Genomic DNA, 8785 nt, shown 5'->3' with positions numbered 1-8785 from the left:
GAGGACGTCAATCAACTCTGAATACCTCGTGTAGTTCCCCTGGCGGTAGTTCCGTGAGGACTGGACCGCGTCGGGGTGGAAAGTGGATAGGGTTTTCTCAATCTTCTGGGAGTCGGTAATCTCAGTACCACACAACCGAAGAGTCGTACAAATCCGGTGCAGAGCCGAATTGTACTCCCCAACTGTCTTGAAGTCCGCAAACCTCAGACGGATCCACTCTGCCTCTGCACGTGGCTTCACAGTGTACTTCAGCCGCTCGAACCGCTGCTTAAGAGCGGTCCAAAGGCCAGAAGCACTGCGCTCAACCATATACTCATCTTTCAGAGTAGGTGACAGGTGATGACGGAGAAAGTGCAGAGCCTGCGCATTCTCAGTCTCGAACTTGGGATCAGTGACGGCCAGCTGGGCCCCCTTACCGATCGCCCTCAGGAGGGTTTTGCCCTGGAGAAAGATCTCGCAGTCCGAGGACCATGACAGGTAGTTCAACCCTGTCTGGGCCAACTCAGGAAACTCCTTGTGGGCAATTCCGGCCATCTGCGATTTATGCAAAAATCATGAGATTACAGCAGGTAATCTGTTGCACAAAGCGATGTTGATAAACTTATTCAATAAAATGACGTTTCACTATTTAAAACATGCTATTATATGACTTACTAAATGATTAAGAGTGCTAAACAATTAATCTACAGAAGTAAAATCATACAATAATACCATGTTACAAAAAATAGCATGTTAAGCGGATCTAGTATGAGAAAACTAGCCCAAAAATTGAATTCCCGAGGTATTTTTAAGCCAAAAAACGCATTTTCAGCGAAAACAGACAGTTCCAGGGGGGTCTACGCGAAATATTGCTGCAGGAATAAAAATCGCGCGAAAACTAAAAAAATACAGGGGCTAAACCGCAATTTTACGCAACAGCCGGCGCCCCTCTTCATTTTTTTTGAGATCCCCATGGCGCGCGGCCCATCCAGGCCCAGCAGCCAGCGCCTTTGCCCCCCTTTTTTTTTAGAGGACCGAAAGCCCATGGCCAGGGCCCATCAGGGGCCAGTGAAACCGCGCCAGTGTCGGCCCAGGCGCGGCGCTGCTCGCCAAGGGGCGACGCTAGGGTTTCCCCTAGCGCCCGCAGTGAGGGAGCGGCGGCGGCGGCCAGAGCACGCACGGCCACGGCGCGGGGCGCGGCCACGGCGCGAGGCGCTCGGCCCCGGCGCGGCGCCCGGCCCCGGCGCGGCGCCCGGCCACGGCGTGAGGCGCGGCCACGGCGCGAGGCGCTCGGCCACGGCGCGAGGCCCCGGCGCGGCGCGAGGCGCTCGGCCACGGCGCTCGGCGCGAGGCCCCGGCGCGGCGCGCACGCGGCGGCGACCTCCAGCTGGGCGGCGACTCGCGGAGCCGCGGCCAGCTGGGCACGCGGCGGCGGCAGCTGCCAGGCCGGCCATCGGGGCTCGGCGACAAGCCGGCCAGCGGGACGGCTGCGGCGGCGGGGTCAGCGGGACGCGACGGGGCGCGTGCGACCAGCAGGGTCGCGGCCAGCGCGGCGCCATCCGGACGCCGGCCTCGGGATGCGTTCTTCGTCGCGTTCATCCGGAAAAACGACGGCGCATGACACATCTGGTGTTTTTGCGGCGGTACCACGATCATCTGGATCGCGATTTGTACCGACTCCCTATAGTGCGGTCAACAAGTTCCTCTTAGTCCAAGAACATCGACATTGGTCGGCGACGTGTTCGTCCGCTCAGTTTTTGGGAGGAAAATCCGCACCATAGGTAGATCAAATCCGAAAAATAATCTAATCGCAAAAACGGAAACGTAGGAACGAGAGGGATCCATTTTTGCAAAAAGTGGGGATCGGATCTTATACCTCCGCGGGATCGACGAAAGCCTGCGTGATGCAGGCTTGACGCAGGCTTGACGGAGAGTTGATGGAGCGAAGTGTGCTGATAACGTGTTCCGCAACTCCGCCGGCGAGTCCGGTCCGAGGTTGCGGAGCAAGAGCGAGCGTCGTAGACGAAGTAGTCGAAGTATGCGAAAGTAAAAGTGACACAGAGAGATGGAGGAGACCAGCTTTATTAATCAATGATCAGGTGTTACAATGATGGCTCCTCGTTGTTTTATATAGGGGGTAGGTGGTCAAGGGATAAGTACCCACTTAACAAAAGAGGAGAAACGAGAGGGGCCGGCCCGTGCGCTTTGCACGTGGCCGCCGCCACCCCTCCGGGCTGACCCGGTTTCTCAACAGGCACATCTACCTTTTTTGTTTTTAAAACGCAAAAGGGTGTCGTGCGTGCTGGTATTCAAACCAGCGACTTGCTGGTTTAATGCCCGCTGCACGAACCAACCAGCTAGTGATTTCTTTAATGCCCGCTGCTACCTCCCCTTAGTAATTTAATTCATCTATTTTCGTCCTTCCTTCTTTCTTCTTTTCTTTTTCCTTTTTCTTTTTTTTCTTACTGGTTTGATGAACTCTTTTAAATCCGTGAACTTTTTCTTCAAAATCGATGAACTTTTCCTACATTGTGAACTTCAAAAAATGAACTTTTTTGAAAAACGATGAACTTTTTTTCAAAATTGATGAATGTTTTTCAATTTTGCGGACGTTTCTTGAAACTTGATGATTTTTTTAAAAATTGATAAACTTTTTTCAATTTTGCAAACTTTTCGTAAAACTTGATGAACTTTTTTTCAAAATCAATTAAATTGTTTTGAAAATAGATGAATTTGGTTTTCAAATGAACTTTTCAAGTAATTTTTGAATTTACGTTAATGTTTTACTAAAGGGAAGGTTAACTAGCATTGTTTTCTTGTAGAACAAACGCACGTATGCACATCGCACCCCTATGCGCAACCTCGAGAAACCGAGCCTGCAAATGTGTTATTGAGATTCAAGAGGACACCACATACACATCTCTATCGACAGAAACGTTGTCACCCATTGAGAGAATATTCTACTCCTCGTGGGAGATATACAGGTGACAAACCTAGGTATGATCCAACGTGGGCTAAGAGTACAACCATTCTCCTAACCATCCAACCACATATTGGCTCTTCTAGAACATTAAGTTTGGTTTCAACTCTCTGAATATTTTGGGTGCCATTCTACCACTCTTATCGATGTGCATCTCCCCATAGAAGACAAATGGTGCAGATTAGATGCACTACGGAGAGTGGGTTATATGCAAGCCGATCTTTTCCTAATGCCCTCCAAATCTAATGTGTGTGTAGTACAAGTGTGTTCCATATTTCCTCAAAATACAATTTTAACAAAAAAATGAGGAAGGAGGGGGGGGGGGGGGGGGGGGGCACTATCCATGCCGGTTAGCTTCTATAGACTGGTTGAAGAAACCAAGTTGGAGGGCAGCAATATATATGCACACACACTAGATGAGCGGTAGGAACAAGTAAACGTGATAACAACTCAGCCACAAGGTGGATGCTGTGTAGGTGTAGCACTGAAGATGAGTTATTGACTTAACTTGCTATATGTTTTGTTAAATGAACTATAAAAGCCCTGGACAAATTGTACATCCACTCCTCCAACAAAGTGAGGTTGTTATACTCCACTAGATATTAAGATCAAATGTAGAATATACAAGGAATTAATTTCATTTAGCTGCAATTGGTTGTGTTCAAAATCTTTCTGAAGCCAATATACCACATCTTGTTATCTATTGAAATACATCTAATCGAGAAAATCAATAGATGGATGATGTTATGATACAAAATGAACATGTAAAGAGTATCATCTGCTATAATTAGAGTCCACTGTAGTGATGGTTGAAGATATTTAGTAGAATGGTGACGATATGGTGGACGTGCTGCATTGACTAAAAGAGAGCACACTAAATTTATGTTATGGCTTTTTAGCTACCTTGACTAAAAAAGAGTCCTCAAAAATTAATCCATTGGCTAAAATGAAATGTTCATGCTATTCTTGAAAATTGTTCCTTACAATAAATGACTTTTTTTTTCATAATTAAACTATCCTTGGTTATAAATTTATAATATCTATTAAAAGTATCAATATAGTGCAACATAGATTTTCATGAATGTCAAAAGGAAATATTTACAAATCGACCAGGGCACAAATTGCTTCTCTTCCCTAACTGTTCCTCTACAAACCCTAGGATAGGGTTGGTCGTTGGGTGCACCACGCCAACACCACTCCTTCGCCGGTAGGTCTCCTATCATCTCTTCCTTCAACTGGCTCAATCGGTGCAGGAGTGTTGGGTGACTCTGATCTATCGAACAGAGTTGTAGATTTTCTCGATTTGAAGGCTTTTAGGTTGATGGTGGTTGTGACCCCGGTTTGGTGGCCGTGTCTACCTCGCCACCGAGGTACGCGCCCTCTCCCGGTGCCTCGTTCCACATGACACACATGCACTTCCTCAATCGATCTCACCGTTTCTTTCCTTCTCTCTGATTCAGACTCTGGAGCTCGCCGGCAACGCAGTGCGGGACACCAAGAAGAACCGGATCGTGTCGCGACACATCCAGCTGGTGGTGCGCAACGACGAGGAGCTGGGCCGTCTGCTGGGCTCGGTCACCATCGTCGCCGGCAGGGTGCTGCCCAACATCCACACCACGCTCCTCCCCAAGAAGGCCGGCAAGGGCAAGGGCGACATCAGCTCCGCGTCCTAGGAGTTCTAGTAAATAATTCATGACTAGAAGAGATACTAGCATGCAATAATCTAGCAAACTAGAAGAACAACAAGACATGCATAACAGCAGCAAACACGTAACAATAGCTGTAGAGACAGACATGAACAGAGGATGTTGGACGTACAGATCGTTAGCTATTATGGGTGCGACGGTGTTGATGACGATGTTGGCGACGATCTGCTGCTGACGGCGATGAATATGACGATGAGTAGCACCGCCCAACTTGGACGGAAGACGACCCGTGATGACGAATTTGAGCAGTCGCGCACAGCACTTCCCAAAAACCTAATTCGTCCTCTCCCGGTGCAGGATCGCAAAGACGAACGGTTCCGGAGACCTGCTCTCCCACGCCCCGATGCACGCCAGCGTTTGGGATGGAGTAGACTACGACGGCGGCGCAAGTTGTGAGATGAGGCAAAACCCTAGGTGTTTTCGATGTGTCTCTGGCCGCAGCCGGTATATATATATATATATATATATATATATATATATATATATATATATATATATATGGTCTATTTACTACCCAGGGTGAAGAATAAGTAATTCCTCATCCGGGTCGATCGACCGAGCGATGGTCTAGTTTAACTAACGTCAGCAATGTAATTTTACGTCGATGGAAAACGGGTCGTCCACTACCCCTGATGGCAAAGAAAAAAAAACTAGCCCACTCCCCCGGTCCGTTTCTCTCTCCCTCCGGCTGCTCGCATCTCGCCATTGCGGTTCCCCTCAAAAAATAAAAAATCTCGTCAATGCGGAGGCAGCGGCAGCGAGCCAGCGACGGCGCTGGAGGGATGACCCAACGGCGAGGACTACCTCTTTTGCGTGTGGAGTATTACCCTTTCCTCTCTCGTGCGGCAACGACTCGGAGGCACCGTGGGGGATGCAAGATCTGGGCGAAGCTCGGCAGTGACAACGATCTTCTCCGGCGTCCCTCTCCACTGTCGGCGGTATAAGACCACCCTCCTCCTCGTCTTCCCCTATCCTTCTCCATGAACTTCTGAATTTCTAGGGTTAGGCTTATTGGTTTTTGGGAGCAGTGCAGGGGAAGAGGAAGCAGACCAAGAAAGGAAAGGAAAGATAAATGAGGAGCTCGGGTGATGGAGGTAACGCTCGAGACGGACTCCTGGCGGTGGGATCAATTCAAGGAGATGAAGGCCATGTGGATGACATAGAAGAAGAGGAGAAGCTCAAGGCTGCGGAGAAAGGAACAACAGTAGAGTATCAGAGTTCAATCTTGCTGAGATCAATTTTTGTTTGTCACGGGACATATGAATACTCTACTGATTTTGCTTTTGTTTAAGTTTCACGAATTTTCAATTTTTCATCCTTTAGCAATAAATGATGGTTCTGACTTAATTGAAGGTTAGTAATGATGTGCATAAAGAGTCAGTCTGTTCCTAGCTGACAATGCTATCTGTATATTTATGTTATAATCGAAATTTGCACATACATACGAGCAATATTTCTTCAATTAAAGAATATTCACTTTACGAGGATTTCTATTTTTTGCTATTCTTAAGATAAGATTTTAATCGATGATGCTAGCTTTATGTTTTGTGAATTTATTAGGCAATCGAGGAATTGGAATTCTGCCAAGAAATCTAGGAGCAGAAGAAGATGTATGCAAGGGACTTGGAGACGAGGCAATGGTGCGCAGGCGAGAAAATTATGTTCTGATTGGTTAGGATTGGGGTTCGACTGCTCTTGTGTTTATTATATCAAAGTTGGTTGCATGAGTCACTTCACGATGGTCATGTGCACCAGGAAATTAGCTTGATTTGAATATAGTACAATCAGGCATAGCTGCTGGCGTAGGTAGCTGCACTATGCAGTTACCTAATTGGAACTCACAACTAGTTTCTTCGGCAGTTCCAACAAATCAGGGATTCAGTATAAAGCAAGCAATTTTTCCTGTTAGCAAACATTAATCAGTTTAGTTGCACTTGCATATAAGAATAGGACAAGGACAGTGTTGTATTTTGGAGTTTATTAGTCCATCTATAGAAAATGAATAACACGATTCAGATTAAGGAGTGTTTAGTAGTTGTGTGCTTCATGCAAGTACATGGTTTAGGTGTACGTGAATCTTTAAGCTGTTCCTTTCTAGGAGAATTTCTAAGACTGTTTGCCATTTACCCAAAGGTTTTGAAGCTTTGGGAGCCTGCGACTGGCTCGACAGGTGGCATCAGCAAGCGCCGGCCGGCCTCGGCACTGCTGTGGGTGGTTATATGGTGGGTGGAGCACACCATTGGGATTCGACATCAGGGTACGGTGGCGAGCTAAATCTTCAGTCCAGCTAGGATTTTATTTTTGGTTCACGTTTTGTTACTGTTTTCCATTCGGGATTTCATGGTGAGCAAACCTACCATTTGCAGTTGTTTGTTTCAGAAATTCATGTCCTGACTTCAAATTTTGGTCGTAAGGTAAATCCTGCCAACAAGTCGATGCTATGGGTTTACTAGTTCTCTTAATATTTCTATGCAAATTATTGCCCCCTTCATTTTATTTGCAAGTAGCAAGGGACTCAAAGACAGATGTGCATTTTCTCACGCGCATTCTACTCCCTAGATTGTTTGGGGCTTTGGGCAATACAGAATGGAAGAATTTGTTACTTTTGTATAGGTTTGGATAGAATGGCATAGTATCAACAACTAATTAATCTTCTCTAAAAAAACAACTAATTAATCTTTTGTAGTTGAGATCCTGCTCACATCTCTATTGACTTATTATCTTGTCCGCTATCATGCACCATTATTTGATGAATGAAAATATCACAGTAAAATTTCGACAACACTAACTTTCCACAAATCTACAGTTTCTGTATATCAAGGTTCTCTTCCCATGACAGGAACAGAGCAGTCACAAGGAGCTGCAATGATACGTGTACATGTAACAGTTGTCCAAGCTCTGGAACTTTTTCAGAAATCATTGCTCAAACTGTATGGTCATCCAGATGAGGATGTTGCAAAGGCTAACTGGAAATACATCTTCGCAGAAACTTTACAGTCATCCAGATGTTGGTTTTGCAACCCCTAATTGGAACTACAAATGTCTGCAGATAGGCCAGAACAGTGTCCATCTCAAGATCGATGGGAGAGTGTTGCACTACAGAAAGATAGTCTTGTCACTACAGATAGATAGTCTTGTCTGTAGATATTGAATATTTAGATGCTACTTTCTCAAATAGCTTACTGAATTTATTGTCTGTATGATTGTGTATGACGAACTCAGATCGTGTTTGTTCATTGTAAACCGACCTAGTTATGTAATGAAATTCAAGTGCTTTTTGGGTAGTTCTCATGCAGCCCAGTGTATCAATGCAATACTTATGTCTTCACAACAACTCACAAGAATATTTTTGTGTGTGGTCTAGAGCTAATGAGTTGAACACAAAGTATCTTTTTGTGTGTGGTCAGCTAATGGGTTGAGTACAAGACGTGATGATCCAGTAGACAGTGCTACAAAACGCTGGAGGAGAATCAAAAGGAGGACTCCCAAACAAATAACTGAACATTATTTTTCTTAGATACACTCAACAAGACACTTATTGATAAGCCTACCATCATCTGCTGAAAGCACACACAGATTAGAAGAATGAACTTCCAGTGGTACTTCTACAAGGAAATTTGACAACCGCTCGCATGGAGCAATTTTATTGACATAATAATTTAAATGGTAAATGCATTGCACCCCCGATAAAATATTCACTACATCATGAAAAATACGGCAGTGAAATCTTGGCCTTGTTAAAAATTTCATTTGCATCCAGATATTTTGTCAGATGAATAACCAAAAATCGGATGAATGACATGTTCCATATATGGCATACAAATTCAGAGTTATTCTCCCCGCAAAAATAAAAAATTAAAAAAAATCAGAGTTATTCTATCTTCTTCTAGCATTGGCAGATTCAGTCAAGCTTCTGAATTTGCGCAAGCATCGACAGGTCGAGTGACTGCATATGATTGTTTTTGTTGCCTTGTTCTAGTCGGTGACACGAGCATCTTGGTGTTGCAGCACCACCACTCCACACGTGCTTCCTCACAACACATTCCTTGGTGGCGCTGCATCTGTAGAAACCCCTGCACTATTAGTTCATACTGAATTAGTTGGTTCAACTACCATCTAC

The 8785-nt window shown here is 45.4% G+C and overlaps 1 long non-coding RNA gene across 1 annotated transcript; it reads left to right on the top strand.

Annotated features, from left to right (window-relative positions):
• Positions 1-5698: 5698 nt before the first annotated feature.
• Positions 5699-7960, top strand: LOC120968332 (uncharacterized). The gene is made up of 2 exons (XR_005762737.2): positions 5699-6305; positions 6799-7960. It is a non-coding gene; the product is annotated as an uncharacterized lncRNA (long non-coding RNA).
• The last annotated feature ends 825 nt before the right edge of the window (positions 7961-8785 follow it).

This window comes from Aegilops tauschii, chromosome 7, assembly GCF_002575655.3.
Source record: "Aegilops tauschii subsp. strangulata cultivar AL8/78 chromosome 7, Aet v6.0, whole genome shotgun sequence".
Taxonomy (NCBI): domain Eukaryota; kingdom Viridiplantae; phylum Streptophyta; class Magnoliopsida; order Poales; family Poaceae; genus Aegilops; species Aegilops tauschii.
Note: the sequence above shows the minus strand (reverse complement) of the source record. Positions and strands in the feature narration are given on the sequence as shown.